This window comes from Triturus cristatus, chromosome 3_1 (assembly GCF_964204655.1).
Source record: "Triturus cristatus chromosome 3_1, aTriCri1.1, whole genome shotgun sequence".
Taxonomy (NCBI): Eukaryota; Metazoa; Chordata; class Amphibia; order Caudata; family Salamandridae; genus Triturus; species Triturus cristatus.
Window position 1 is genome coordinate 374,677,362 of NC_140583.1, and position 16,053 is coordinate 374,693,414.

Below are 16,053 nucleotides of genomic sequence, written 5' to 3' on the forward strand. Positions count from 1 at the left end.
ACAAGTACTAAATCCATGTATTTTATAAAATGTCCTTAAAGTTGCATACCTGACCTGTCCTATGATTAAAAACTTTGATAGAAAAGGAGACATTTCAGGTGAGCACATTCTGATTGTCGCTGGTGTAGTAGGGTGCTCTATATAGGAGCTGCTCTCCACCTAAGCTTAGGAACTACCCAGAGTTGTCTGCTTCATTTCTGCATAATTTATGCAACACTATGCCTGAAAGGTTATTATATTGACTTACACTGTGTGCTCCCTTGAGTCTGGACAATGTTAAACCTGTCTGAAGTGCTATAATGACAGTGAAACAAGTGCCAGGGGTTGCTTTTATGCATTTCATTTTGACTTTGATGGTATTTTACCATTCCAAAGCTGTAATACTGTGCCTGGGGTGGGAAAAGGTTTTTGTCATTTTACAGCTCAGCGTGGATGGCACGGTGCTAATCCTATGCTTAAACACTTGCTGTAGAAATGGCAGGACTTTGTCTTTTTATATCTCAGCTTGGATGGCACTATGCTAATCCTAGGCTGAAAAACTTTGATAAAAAAGCAGACATTTGAGGTGAGGCAATTCAGGATGCCATTGGGGTTGTAGGATGCTCTATACAGATGCTACTCTCCACTTAAACTTGGCCACTATGCAGAGTTCTATGCTTCTTTTTTGCATAATTTATTTGGCACTCTATGCCTGAAAGAGTATTTTTCTGACTTATACTGGCTGCTCCCTTGTGTCTGGACTAAGCTAAATCTCTCTGAAAAGCTATAATGATAGTGAAAATGTGTCAGGGCTTTATTTTATTCATTTCATATTGGCTTGGATGGTATTTTGCCAATCCAAAGCTGTAATACTGTGCCTGGAGGGGAAAAAGGCTTTTTTCCTTTTACAGTTCAGTGTGGATGGCACTGGGCTACTCTATGCTTAAAAGGTTAGTTGTAGAAATGGGAAAAGACTTTGGGCCTGATTATGAATTTGTCAGTGTGGCACGCCACCACCATGCTCCCACACAGCCAAACTCCACCACTGACCGCCTGTTCGATTACAAGTTGTAATCTAGTCAGGCAGTCCTCAGGTGACTGGCCCACAGCGCTGCCTTTCAAACACTCACAGGAGAGCTTTTGAAAGGCAGCGCCATGGGACAGCACGTTTCAGCGTGGCATGGACTGTAAAGTCCATGATGTGCTGGAATTGGGAATGCAGTAAGACACGGGCGCACACTATGTGCCCCCCTGCATTCCCCTTTGTGCACCGAGGCACCAGGGTGCCCTGTATGGCCCCTTAAGTTTCTTCACCACCACCCATTTCATGGCAGGCTCACCACCATGAAAAGGATGGCAGTGAGGAAACTCATAATGATGAGTACAGGCCCCAGCTAGGCCCGCAGGACACAAGGGTTCGCTCTCCTGTAAAGAAACCTATAAGGAAGTTGGCACGGAAACTGCAAAGTACAAAGACACGGTTTATTAACCCTTAAGGGTGGTCCTACATTCCATACAATACCCTTCAGTATTGCATAGAGTAGCACAAAGAACTTGCATACACGGTCCCCTTTTATACACAACAGAGGGGCTCATAAGTGGGAGGATACGACATGAGATGAGGAATGTTACCTTTTATGGACATTTGCAATACTAGATCGATATGTGGGCGGAGCTGACATACTCCTTAAGCCCGCGGAAACATGGTCAAGCAAGGACTAACTGATAACAGATGTGGTCAAGTCTGGGCATGCGCCAGACGGACAAAAGAACTATTTATAGACTGTTACTAGGCAGATTACAAGAGCAACTAACACAAAGATAAGACTCTTCTCGTGCTGAGCACGTGGAGACATGACAATACAAAATGGAGTCTAGACTTCAGTCAACATAACAAAAGGAACATGTGTAAGGGAGGAGAATTCATGTCTTTAGTAAATGCTTAATCACATCGAAGTTGCAATTTACAACAGACGACCCTTTCAGCATTTACTGAAGACATCCGGCTTGTTAGAATAATCATCATATATATCGATTATCATCATTTCTTCTACTTCCTTAGCTAAACGTTTCTGATAAGTGACATTGGCAATAGCTTTCTTATCGGGGATACAAAATGATACACATACGGAACAGAGCAAGGGACCACATTGAACACAGATACAGCAAGAAAACAGAACTGCTATAATTATGCAGAGACCAGTCAAAACCTTCCAACCCCAAGCAGTGATCAATGCCCAAAACCATCCAGAAAAGGACCAAGTGCCGTTTTCTGTATGGATTTCAGCTGCAATTTTATGCAACCTATTAATTGCATTATAGACTGAAGGTGTGTGATCAGGAATAAACACGCAGCAACTACTTCCGATAATTTTACAAGCTCCACCTCGATCAGCTAACATAACATCTAACACCATACGATTCTGCAATGCAACAATTCTGGTAATCTGTAATTCTTCCGTAAGATTCCCAAGAGCAGCAGCGGTTTGGTTTGTCACAGCCTCTACCAATCGTGTTAATCTTCGAACTTTCCTACTATTTAGGGCAGCTCCAACGAAGAAAAACAATCCTAGATTGAAGTCGATATACTGCTGTAAACTGGTGTCAGTCTGATCCACATCATCAATTGATAGAGTACGTTTATACCTATTTACAGTCACATTATTTAACAACTTTAAATCCTTATGATAGGATGCAGGTGCCAGAAATACAGGAGGTAACACAAATGATACATAGCATACTCCAGACCAACCGGCTGGCAAACGGTAATAACCTTTAGTTCCACACACAAAATACGTATTATGGGATGCTAAGAAAGTACTGTTATTCAATCCATCGATGTTTAATATGGTAATACAATCGCTAACACCGACGGGAATATAACCCACACTTTGGACACACAGGTCCGCTTGAGCTTGTGCCACTTGAATCACAAATTTATCTTTTCCCACAGTGTCTCTGGTGTTCGTAAAAACATATGGAATCGATTCATTGTCTGGTCGATACTCTTCCCATTCCCAAATTGTCCCATTCGCTTGCGGATATCCATCTTTATCCTGATGACATTCTTTATTGAGTCTGAAGAGTAATCGTCCCACTGTGGGTTTCCGAGTGGCAAAAAGCAAAGTGTACCAGGCTCTACAAGAGCCATTATGAGAGAAAGGAAGAGGTATGAATGGCGTTCCTCCCTTCTTCTGATGAGCTGGCATCATACCACATATCCAACCGTTCGTAGCATTGGTGGCAACATGGGTATGATGTAACATCTGGATGAAAGTGTTATTCAAATAGGACTGACGATGCTTCAATTCTTGATACGGAAGGGTATAGAAATAGTGCTCCGCAGGCACTGGAGTGGTCAACACAAGCAACTCTCGGGCAGGAGTCACGTTCTCCACAAACCATGTGGTTATCCCAACAATAGCTACTGTGAGCATAAAACCTGTTGCACAAAGGATCTTCTTTTTCTCCATGTCAAAATAGAAAATCAATATCTTCCTGAAACTAAAGGTTTGTCAGAACTCTTCCCCTTGGGCAGCGGTCGATTTCTTCACCAACGGGCCAAGACGGGTGTCACTACACTAATGCAGGGCTGATCCCCCCCCCTTGCCTCATTGGCTCTCCGTTTCACTAACCCAAGGGCCGTTCTGACAACATGTCCCGATACTGAAGGATTCACTTTCTTGGCCTCAGATGATATCGCCTTCCTCCAGGAGTCGCGTGGTCCGGAAAGAGCTCCTCAGCGTCATTCGATTCCACAGCACGGCCTTTCTCTGTGGTCAGAATCTCTCGTTGATCGGTCAGTACAGCGGGCTCCACCAATCCGGGCGGTACTTTGCGGCAGTGCAGGGAATGGATCCAATTCTTTCTGTTGGAAACTCGCACAGCCGTCCTTGTTGCCAGTAAGACTTGCTCAGGGCCCACCCATCTCGGCTCCAGGCAGTTCGTCCTGTCAAAGATTTTCAGCATGACATAGTCTCCAGGCCGGAGACTATGTCCTTCGCCGGTGGACCGATCAGGGAGCGCCTCCCGGACCTGTTGATGAATGGAAACCAAGTTATCCGTTAACTGTGCCAGATAATCATTCATCATTACACAAGGTACATCATACACAGTCTTAGGTTTTGGTGGACCCCAAATATTCATTGGACGTCCAAAGACAATCTCATACGGTGTAAGACCGATTCGAGAGTGCGGTACCGACCTAATTGACAACAATGCCAGCGGTAAAGCATCTGGCCAAGTCAAAGACGTTGAAGCTTGAATTTTAGCGATCTTGAGCTTCAGTGTACCATTATACTTCTCGACTAGTCCTGCAGATTGAGGGTGGAATACTGCATGGAACTTCTGGGTGATGCCTAGACCCTTCAGAATATACTTTATAACGTCCGCTATAAAGTGGGGCCCGTTATCACTCCACAGAAGTCTACAAACGCCATATCGAGGGAAGAACTCCTTCAACAGCATCTTAGCGGTAGTCATTGCAGTATTGTCTTTCGTAGGGTAGGCCTCAACCCATTTGCTAAAGGCACACACCACTACTAGAACATACTTCAAATTGTTACAACGCTCGAGCTGAATGTAATCCATCTGTAAAACCTCAAAGGGTGCAGTAGGCGTTACGAACCCTCCTGCTGGGGTCCGAGTCCCCTTTCCTGGGTTGTACCTCAGGCAGATCATACAGGTCTGTACCACCCTCTTTGCCGTGCTAGCAATCTCTGGATGCTCCCAGACTTGGGTAAGCAATTTTACAATTGCGGAAGCTCCAACATGTGCTAGCCCATGTGCCATCTGAACCATAGGTTGTACAAAAGCTGTGGGTAATTTCCATCGATCCATCTGCTTATTTCTCCAGCAACCCTCATCATCCAATTCTCTCTCACTGGACCATTGCTCCCGTTCTTTATCAGAAGCGGTCCTCTGTATTTCTCGCACTTCTTCCTTCGCATCATGCCATCTTTCTACTTGTGACTTCACTACATACATGGCAGTAGCACCGGGCTGCATCGCAGTCTCCCGCGCCACCCGGTCTGCTAACGCATTCCCTTCTCCAACTTTATCGACTACTTTCCTATGGGCGCTACATTTAATGATAGCAATTTTCTTCGGATATGTCAATGCAGTTAAAAGATTATGAACTAACTCCCCATGCATTATTTGTACTTCATGCGACGTTAAGAACCCTCTTTCCTTCCAGAGCAGGCCGAAATCGTGCGCTACTCCGAAGGCATAGCGGCTATCTGTATAAACATTCACACACAATCCTGTACTGAGCTCACATGCTCGTGTTAATGCTATCAGTTCCGCTGCTTGAGCTGGATTCTGTGGTATGCGTGCTGTCTCCACTATTGTTTGCAATGTGGTAATCGCATACGCTGCCGAAGTCGTACCATCTGGTAGCTTCAGGCATGACCCATCCACCCACAGTTCTCCATCTACATCTGAAAAGGGCGTATCCTGGAGATCAATATGACCCTTTGTTTGTTCCTCGGTCACAAGGATACAATCATGTGCTTCTCGTGCCTCAGACCGAGTCTCGGGGTATGGCAACAATGTGGCAGGATTTAACGTCACGCACCTCTTCAACGTGATATGAGGAGCCAAAAGCGTCAGCTCATATCCCGTTAAACGGGCACTGGTCAAATGCTGCGTCTTTGTCTGATTAAGCAGGGCATCAACAGCATGGGGGACTAATACCAACAGCTTATGAGATAACACAATTCCCTCGCTCTGGCGTATTGACACAGCTGTCGCCGCAACCGAGCGAAAACAACCAGGCAATGCTCGGGCAACAGGATCAAGTACAGCCGAAAAATATGCACAAGGGCGCTGCTTGTTGCCGTGGATCTGCACTAAAACTGATAATGCACATCCATCTTTCTCATGCACATACAGCGAAAAAGGCTTGGTATAATCAGGAGTCCCTAATACTGGTGCTGAACAGAGGGCCTGTCGCAGCTTCTGAAAGGCAATGTCACACTCATTCGTCCAAGGAAGCGGAATAGGTGTATCTTTCGTCAAGAGAGCTAATAATGGCTTGGCTATGTACGAAAACCCTAATATCCACTGCCTACAAAACGAAACAAAACCCAAAAATGCGCGCACGTCCTTCTGCGTGGACGGCGTCGGCGTATCCAGAATCACTTGGACACGATCTGGTGTGAGTGCACGTCCCTCCTTAGACAAAAGGTGACCTAAATAAGTCACCTTTGGTCTACAGAATTGCAACTTCTTCCGAGAGACTTTGTGATTGTGGGAAGCCAAAAAGGAAAGCAAAGACAACGTACTCGTTTCACACAACTCCGGGGTGTCAGCCGCCAGCAAGATGTCATCGACATATTGAATGAGGGCGACACCCTCGGGCAGAATAAAGGAGTCCAGTTGTCTTTTCAAAGCTTGACTGTAGATACTAGGGCTTTCCGTATAGCCCTGAGGTATTCTACAAAATCGGTAAGACCTATTATTGAGAGTGAACCCAAAAAGGTATCGACTATCGGGATGAATGGGAATTGAAAAGAAGGCATTTTTCAAATCAATAACTGAAAACGTGGTCGCCGTAGGCGGGACCAAAGTAAGCAACGTCGTGATATCCGAAACCACTGGGTACTGAGGTATCACGATCTTGTTTACTTCTCTCAAATCAATGATAAACCGATAGACTTTGGCATCCGTATCCTTTTTCAGAATGGGTAGAATCGGGCTATTACAAACATTATAGGGAACTTCTTCCACCACTCCCACCTTGATCAAATCCTGCACAATCTGTATAAGAGCCTCTTCCCCCTCCTGCGAAATACGATACTGGGGAAGGCGTGGTAACACCGCCCCCTCCTGGACACTAATGTGAACGGGCGGAATCACCATCTGTCCCACATCAGTATCCGAGGTGGCCCACAGAGCACGGGGGAGGGCAGCTAACACAGCATCTTCTGTAACCACACACATCCGTTCAGACAGGGGGTAATTGTCATTCAATATCACCCGCACTCCAGCAGGGGAACACCGGATCGTAGCTCTGAAGTGCTTCAGCATATCAAGGCCCATAATATTATCCGGCGTGTTCGGAGCTAACAAAAACGGACAGGGTGCAGAAAAGGAATTAACCTGAAATGTGAGGGGCTGCGAAAGAGGGCTTCGGGAGAGTGTTCCATCGAACCCTACCGATGTAACCATTAAGCCAGATGGGGGAGCCCTCGGAACCAATTGTTTAGACAGCGCACTACGAGTCGCTCCTGTGTCCACTAGAAACTGATCAGTGGAGCCCAAAACCTCAGCTGATACGTAAGGACCCCTCTGATCAACTGGCACCTCAACTGATTCTAACCCCCATCCAACGCATTCCTATGCATGCTGAGAATCATGGTACCCAGAACGGTCAATCCCCAACACTTGATACTGAGTTTGTCGATCAAAAACATTAGACCTATCTCGTTGCTGCCCAGCAAGGTCAAACCGAGCGTGCTCATTAGAATTCCCTCTAAAGTTTGAGAAACCCCCTCTACCTCTCGGGCCACCCTGAGTATGTCCCTGACTGTGTCCCTGCCGTGAAGCATGCAACGCTGGGCATTCTCTGGCCCAGTGCCCCGATTGCTTACAATACGCACATTGATTCCTATTCAGATCAGATCGGCCCGAGGGAGGACCATAAAATCCTCCCCTACCTCTATTTATACCCCGTCGGGGCGGACCATATACCTGTGCTAACATCACCTTCGTTTTTAAAACCTTCGATTTCTTTTCCTCCTGCCCCTTCGCTTCTAGCTCCTGGCGCTCATAGTACTGAGCTATAGTCAGGAGGGCTGTCGGGGTCGTAGTGGACCAAGAACTTTCACTCGCTTTGAGGCGAGCTGCAATTGCCGGTAATAGATTCGCCACATATTTGTCAGCAAAAAGGTGCCGACCCGTATCATCCGTAAGAGACTGACCACTAAAATCATGGAACGTCTCCTCAAAGCGCGTAAAGAAATCTGCAACTGATTCATCGGCTTTCTGCTTACACGAGGCTAGCATATTCCAGTCAATCTTTTTAGGAGGAATGATGGTCTTCAACTTAGTCAGAATAGCAGCGGGGAGGTCTAAGATAATCTGAGGTGGTTTCTGCGCGGGCTTTCTCTCCCTATCCTCATCCTCAAGTTCAGACCATCGAGCCTTAAAAGTGGCAACATCATCCACCTTCCGCACGGATCGCCACATATCTGGTGGTAGAATAAGCCCAAAGAACAAATCTATATCTGCTAAGGTCATAATACAAGAATTCAAGGCCCCCTCGACTTCTTCGTAAAAGGCCGCTGGATTCTTGCGGGGATCAGGCAACGCATTCTTTAATGCCATGACGTCAGCCCTGTGCCAGGGAGTATAAACCCAATTATACACAAAATATCCCTTAGCATCGGCGGAGGTAATATCCGAGCTAGTCCCCGCTCCTTTAGGAGGAACATACAAAGGCGCCGCCTCGCGCATTGGTTTAGCATGCACTGGATCGCTCTTATCTGATTGAGAGGTGGATGAATGGCCGCCTCCAGTACGCGAATCCGACCGCTTTTCCTCCTCAAGATGTTGGCGCGCTTTCTCTTTAAGGTCCGCCGCCGCATCCCGCAACGCAAACAGTCGCCGAACCGCCTCAGGCGCCTTAGAGGGAGAGAAAACACCATTACGCAATGCTTTAGAATCTAATACCACATCAGCGGGTTCAAAAACACTGGAATGTTTCCAAAAAGCAGCAATCACTTCATCAGAAAAGTGTCCCAAGAAATACAACCTTTCTCTATCCTGCCACGACTCCCAAGAAGCCAACAGTTCATCAAGGGATAACTTGCCCTTACATGCACGATAGGAAAACTGTCGAAGCTCACCCATTCGCTCAGCCGATAACATGGACCGCGTGTCTACCTTACTCGAACCCGGTCCAGAATCTTGTGGCCTCGGGGCAGACGCGCCAACATAAGGAGGCGGAGAACGATCTAATAAATAAAAATCATCGTCATGATTATTAAGGACAGGATAGAGTGGCTGACGAACAGCATATTGACCCGAGACTTGTAACCTATGTTCTTTCTCTTGTTTCTCCGTCTGTTCTCTTTCCTCCCGACGCTTTGCTTCCTGCGCTCTCACATGATCATTCTTTCGTTGCTCTTTATCAAACAGCGCTTTCTCGCGTTTCTCTCGCTCACGCACTTCCTTCACCCACAGTCGCACACATTCAAACATGTCTTGACGCGCACGCCGTTTACACATACACTGTTCCACATACTCAATCTTACGGATATCAAACGACCCATACAACGGCCACCGTAACTCAGGATCCTTCTTGGTATATTTCCTCCATACTGTGCTGTACATTATGGAGGAAAGACCATGCTTCACATACATATCCCTATTAGGAGTCCCCTCTGGGGGAGCTGGAGCAGATTCCTCGAGGTTTAACCGGTTTCCAAAGCAGCAGCACCACTTACGGAGTGCGCTAAAAGCAGGCATGCTCAAAAATAATGCAGAATATGCAGTATTATCAAAAAAATGGCACTTAAACGTTGTGCTGGTCAAAGTTACACAGTTCCGGAGAAATATCTCCACATTACCTGCCTATATGTGTTGCAACGCATATATTCTCACAATAATCAATACAAGATATGACCGGTCATCGCAAATCAAACTCAAATAGCCAACCCAGGCTTCAAAAACTCGGAGCAAGTACCGTACAACGGTTCTTACCAATCAAGAGTCCAGATTCCAACTGCCAAGCTCCGAAATTCGCCCAAACGGCTGTCACGGCAGAACCGACAGAAGAGGTCTCAGTCGAGGACCGGCGCCACCCAGATGGTCAGCTCGGAAGGGAAGGAAGAAAAACCTCGGGATGCCAGGACTAAAGTGCCTCTGGCAGTGATCATATCCCCGGCAAAATTCCTCACCTTCGTCGCGACCAATCCTTCGAGCATCCGAGTCGCCGATGAGCCCCACGTGACGGGCGCCAATTGATGAGTACAGGCCCCAGCTAGGCCCGCAGGACACAAGGGTTCGCTCTCCTGTAAAGAAACCTATAAGGAAGTTGGCACGGAAACTGCAAAGTACAAAGACACGGGTAATTAACCCTTAAGGGTGGTCCTACAATCCATACAATACCCTTCAGTATTGCATAGAGTAGCACAAAGAACTTGCATACACGGTCCCCTTTTATACACAACAGAGGGGCTCATAAGTGGGAGGATACGACATGAGATGAGGAATGTTACCTTTTATGGACATTTGCAATACTAGATCGATATGTGGGCGGAGCTGACATACTCCTTAAGCCCGCGGAAACATGGTCAAGCAAGGACTAACTGATAACAGATGTGGTCAAGTCTGGGCATGCGCCAGACGGACAAAAGAACTATTTATAGACTGTTACTAGGCAGATTACAAGAGCAACTAACACAAAGATAAGACTCTTCTCGTGCTGAGCACGTGGAGACATGACAATACAAAATGGAGTCCAGACTTCAGTCAACATAACAAAAGGAACATGTGTAAGGGAGGAGAATGCATGTCTTTAGTAAATGCTTAATCACATCGAAGTTGCAATTTACAACAATAATATGCTTTAAGGTGCTGCAGCAGCACCACCCAGCATATTGAGGCCTCAGACCACCATGCCAATGCTTAGGATCGCAGATCCCTTGTGGCTGTGACAGTTCTCTTGTAGTCTGAACACCGTACTTGTAATACAGTGGTAGGACCGCTGGTGCAGAGGTCCCTGACTGCCATTGCACCTCCACCGTGAGTTTGGCGGTCCTATGGACCAAACTAATAATCAGGCCCTTTGACCCTTTCTATCCTGCAGTGCATGGCATAGTGCTAATTCTGTGCTTAAATAATTTGATAGGAAAGCAGACCTTTTTGATGACCAAGTTCAGAGTGTTGCTGCTTTTGTAGGGAAAAGCATTTTTTGACTTGGCCATAACTTTAGCATAGTCTGTGTGAAATTTTGCCAAAAAAGTATCGGGGTGGGTACTATTGATTGGGAAAGTTTGGGGGTGATTCGTGCAGTGGGAAATGAAAATTTGGGGCATGAAATAAGGTTGCGTTTGTAATGTTAATTCATATAGGAACCTTTAGCCATCTCTACAGCCCGAACCACTGAACGGACTTACACCAATTATGGCAGGTGGGTAGATGTCGGTTAAAGAAAGTGCCTTTTGCTTATTTCTTGTAAATCCATTCAGTAGTTTATGAGAAATTTAAGTTTAAAATTATATTGATATCTTTGGCTGTGGATATTTCGCTAAGGATTTGCAATGAATCGTGAATGCACGCACCAATGAGAATGCTCTCATTGACTGGATGCAACCTGAATAGAAAGTTGTAGCCACCATGTTATCTAGCAGGAATGGTTTCCAGGGCTGAAAACCTGTGTGAAACCCCACATAAGGGATCAGTGTAGAGATACTCTGACCCCATGGTTGAGAAATGGAGGTGTTAGTGACAGAAGTTATATGACCAAAATGTATTTTTTAAAATGCACGCGATATTCACGATAACCCTGTGACCACCAGTGTGGCCGCCTGTGTACCATCATGGGGACATTGTGACTATCGACGTTGACATGAATATTGGTGAATATATAAAAAAAATCAATCAATCATTAGTATACATTGTCATAGAGATATAAATAAAAGTTTTTATAGAGTTATTTATATAGTGAGTTATCTACTGTGATGGTTAGAATTAATTATATAGTTATAATTTTTTTATGTGGTGGTGGCTATTGAATTCCTGCTTTTCCTTTCTGCTTTCATGACGTGCCTGTGGGGATTGCGATTATCGACGTCATCGTGAATGCTGGCATTACCGTGAAAACTGAAAATAGGTTTTAGAGATAGTTGTTCTAGAAATACAGTAGAAAAACATGAGTTTGAAGGCGTACAGTAATAAACCTCTAGTGTATACAATACTGTAATGTGTGTGCATATATGTGTTTTCAATTTATGGGAAAGGTGCGATTGTCGCAGTTCACGACGCCATTGTGACGTCCCAACTAACCGAGAAAAATGGGAACTAGATCTGAAAGATGTTTTTTAAAGAAACTTAGTATAAAAATATGAGTTTAAACATACTTGTATACATGTATACATCAATGTGTGTAGGTCAATGTTCAGACTGGATTTTTTTTACATGTAATTTTTGGATGTGTTGGGGACCATTGAATGTCTGCTCTAGTTTTCCGTTTTTGCGTCGTGTCCACTGGGATCACAAAATCGTCGGGAAGATTCCCAAAAACTAACAAAAATAAATCCTTTAGAAAAAACTTCACAATATTTTGGGTACTATGTTGGCTCTGACAAGAGCCATTGTATTGGTTGTGTGTATATGGCTGCTACACATACGGGATGCAGAGTTTCAGGTTACATAGAAACAACCTGTTGCCTTCATCTGTAAAGTCAATCCATCATTTCTATAAATTCCTTGCATGTCAAAACACAGATTGTTGCTATAGATACAGCCCATGCGATGGTCTCTGAGGAATGCAAAAACATTTTTTATTAATTTGTTTCCAGGCTTTGTCAATCTTATGACAGAATTAATTTGACCACATCCATTTCTGTCTTTTGTATATATTACAGTACACCAACGACAGTGTTAGGGAAAAGCAACATACTTCTGCAAAGATTTCTTTCATTAGGATTTCCAGCCCTATGCCAGTCAATGTGCCTAGGTCGTTGCCACCACAGTGCACAATCATGAAGTGAGGAGCCAGGCAATCCACAATAGATATAACCAAAGCTAGCAACTGATAAAACTTCTTTATTTTGTAAACTGTTTTAATTGACAGGAGAACAAGTACATTGAATATCAGAAATGCATGGACAGCAGCATGACATTGCAATAATACATATATGGTGAAATAAAGCCCTATTAAGCATAGGTGGGGTTGGAACCAGTTGGGCCTTCTCAGGGCTACCTTTAGTGTTGGCCCTAGTTCTAATCTGATGTGCTGCTGGAAAATAAAGAATAAGAGTAGGATAATAAGGGTGGGAGGGGAGGGAAATTCTTCAAGCTCCTCTTGTTCCAACGTTCTCGTCTTGTTGTGTTGGGCGTTTCTTCCTCATCTCCCACCTCTTGTCCGTAATGTTATAGCCAAGAGGGTCAAAATTTTACAGAACTTTTGGGGACATCCTCTAACCTGGTACGTCACCTTTTCTGCCACCATATAGAAGTCCATCTGGCCCTCTATTCGGTAATTGTGGGTGGATCTGGAGCTCCCCAGTGACGTGCTATGTACCTTTTGGCCACTATCAGCCCTAGGTTGCATAGTAGGAGCTTGCTACGTGGTATGTCTATCTCAGTGGAAATGCCCTGCAGGGCATACTTGGGCTCCCGTTCGAGTTGCACTCCAAACACTCTATTTAGTTCCCCCAGTATCGGGTTCCAGTATGTTTGGATGTGGCTACAGTCCCAAATCGTATGAATGTAATTACCTTGTTGTGTTTTACAGCGCAGGCAGTGAGGTGTTTCTGCTCTTCCCATGGCATGTAGGTGTATCAAAGTACCCTCTGTAGAGAATCTTAAATTGTATGAGGCATAGCCGTAGTTTAATAGCCACTTCCCTTGGGTGCATTAGGGCTGCCTACCCATCGATGCCCTCCAGCGGCTCAGTGGTATTTTCCCCTTTAGCCCTAAGGGGTCCCAGCCTATCGGGAATATTATGCATAAGTGTTTTGTAAGTCCCGAAATGGCTTTATTAGAAAGTTCTTCTTGTAATAAACTGCCTTCTAGGGGAGCAAATTCCGGGATGTCTGTGGCATCTATCCCCTCCTCCCTTCTTGCATGGTTCAGTCTCAGATATGAATAGTTTTGAGTATCACATAGATGATATGTGTTTTTTAGCAAAAGGGAGCAGGGTATCTACCACCAAGATGTCCCCCAGTTGAGAGATCCCAATTAAGCCCCACTGTCAGAACCCCTGGAGCTTACTAATTTCAGGCAATCGCAATCCCTCCCAGGGGTCCCCACCTCTCCAGGCCTCTATAGTTCATTTAGTGGCTGGTAATAGTCGGCTGGTTCCCTTGCCCCGTACATATAGTAGAGATGTGTGTGGTGTCAAAATTGGAGCTGTTCTAGGGTGTATGTGGGTGATCTCTCTTTGCATGTCCCTTTCATTAACCACCACTAGGTGGGCCACCCTGTAAAAAGGACCTTATGTCTCGTAGTGCGAGTCCCCCGTTGTAATGGAGTGTCTGCAGTGCCACTCTCGGGTGAGTCCCATCCCACAGGAGTGTGCATAGGTCGGTGTTTTTTTGTTGGGAATATGGCCTTGGGTATCCTACAATGTGTATTCTGTAGCATATAGAGTAGTTTTGAGAGCGTAATCATTTTTTATAGGGCCGCTCTGCCTACTATCATCAGTAGGAGTCGCCTCCATCTCTCAATATCCCTATGGAATTCTGTGATGACCCGTCTAATGTTTTGGTTAAGGTTTACTATATAATTTATGGTGATGTACAGACCCAGACATCGGAATTCCCCCTGGGCTACCCAAAAGCACCCTGGGAGTTCCCATGTGTCTAGGTGCCGCTCCACCTAGAATAGATTAGATTTATCCCAGGTGATGTTATATCCTGCATGTCAGCCGTATTCTTTAAAAATGTGTAAGACCCTCGGGAGTGTCTTATCTGGGTTGGTGACGAATAGTAGGATGTCATCAGCATAGAGCGATATGCGCTCATCTCTGAAGGCCTCTCCATCATCATTAAAGCCAGTTATTTCTGGGTGTGCTCTAATTATGCAGGCAAGAGGTTCCAGTATAAGAGCGAACAGGAGAGGGGACAGGGGGCAGCCCTGCCTAGTAGCTCTCTACACCAGGAAAAGTCGTGAAGGTTGCCCCATTGACTCGGACCTTTGCCACTGGATCAGTGTAAAGCAGTTCCACGCAGGCTATAAAGACTGGGCAGAAGCCAAACTTTAACAGGGTTAGTCGCAGGAATGGCTGTATCGAAGGCCTTTTCGGTATCTAGGGAAAGGAACATGTGTAGAGTGGCTCTGGTCTTCACCGTGTCAGTTGGCTAGTCAACAGAGGATGAGTTGAGTGGCACATTGTGGCATAAAGCTGGACTGGTTCCAGTGTATAAGGGATATTATCACTGCCAAGAGACATGTTGCCAGTATGGTGGCCAGGATGTTGGCTTCTACATTAAGCAACAATATGGGCCGATAAGACCCACATTTCATTGGTGGTTTCCCTAGTTTATGTATGACCACCACTGTGGCATTTCAGAGATCAGGCAGGAGTGTTCCCTCTTTTCTGGAAGAAAGAAACATGTTTAAGAGGTGCAGAGCCAGTAGTCTAGCATTTTGTTTGAAGAGTTCTGCAGGCAATCCATTTGGACGTGGGGTCTTCTCGGATTGCTGCCTGACAATGGCGTCTGTCATTTCCTCTAAGGTCAGTTGCTTCTCTAGAATATCCCTGTCCTCCTGGGAGAGGGTGGGGACCTCTATGGTGTGCAGAGAGGAATCAATTTGCGTGCTATCTGTCAATGGCCTGGCCCTGTATAACTCTGTGTAGTAGTGGGCAAAGGCACCTGCAATGGTGGGGAGGTGGTGTGAATCTCATCTTGTTCATGTATGGAAGCTACCCATCTCATCTCCCTTTCCTTCCTGCTTAGCCAGGCCAACAGTCTGCCCACCCTATCTCTTGCCTCAGGTAGGTGGTGTTGAGTGGCCAGAAGCTGGGTTTTCACTTCTTGGTTGACCAGTGTTTTATATTCCCCTGTGTAATCTCCATCTGACGTAGTGTGTGTTGGTCAACGTCATGGTCTATATGTTTCTCTAGCTCTAATAGCCTATTTTCTAATGTCTCAATGTCCCGAGTCTCCTCCCTTTTCTTATGGGCTATCGTGTTCTGCGTCCTGTCCCGTAGCACTGTTTTGTATGCTTCCCAGAGGGTTACTGTGGAAGACACAGAGCCCTCACTTTCTTGGAAGTAGAGTTCTGATTTAATTTGTTTCTCATTAGCAATCTCCTTATCTTGCAGAGCCCAAGCCTGTAGGGTCCACTCCCGTTTGTACCCTGATGGTTTTCCACCCACTGTTAACGAGAGAGGTG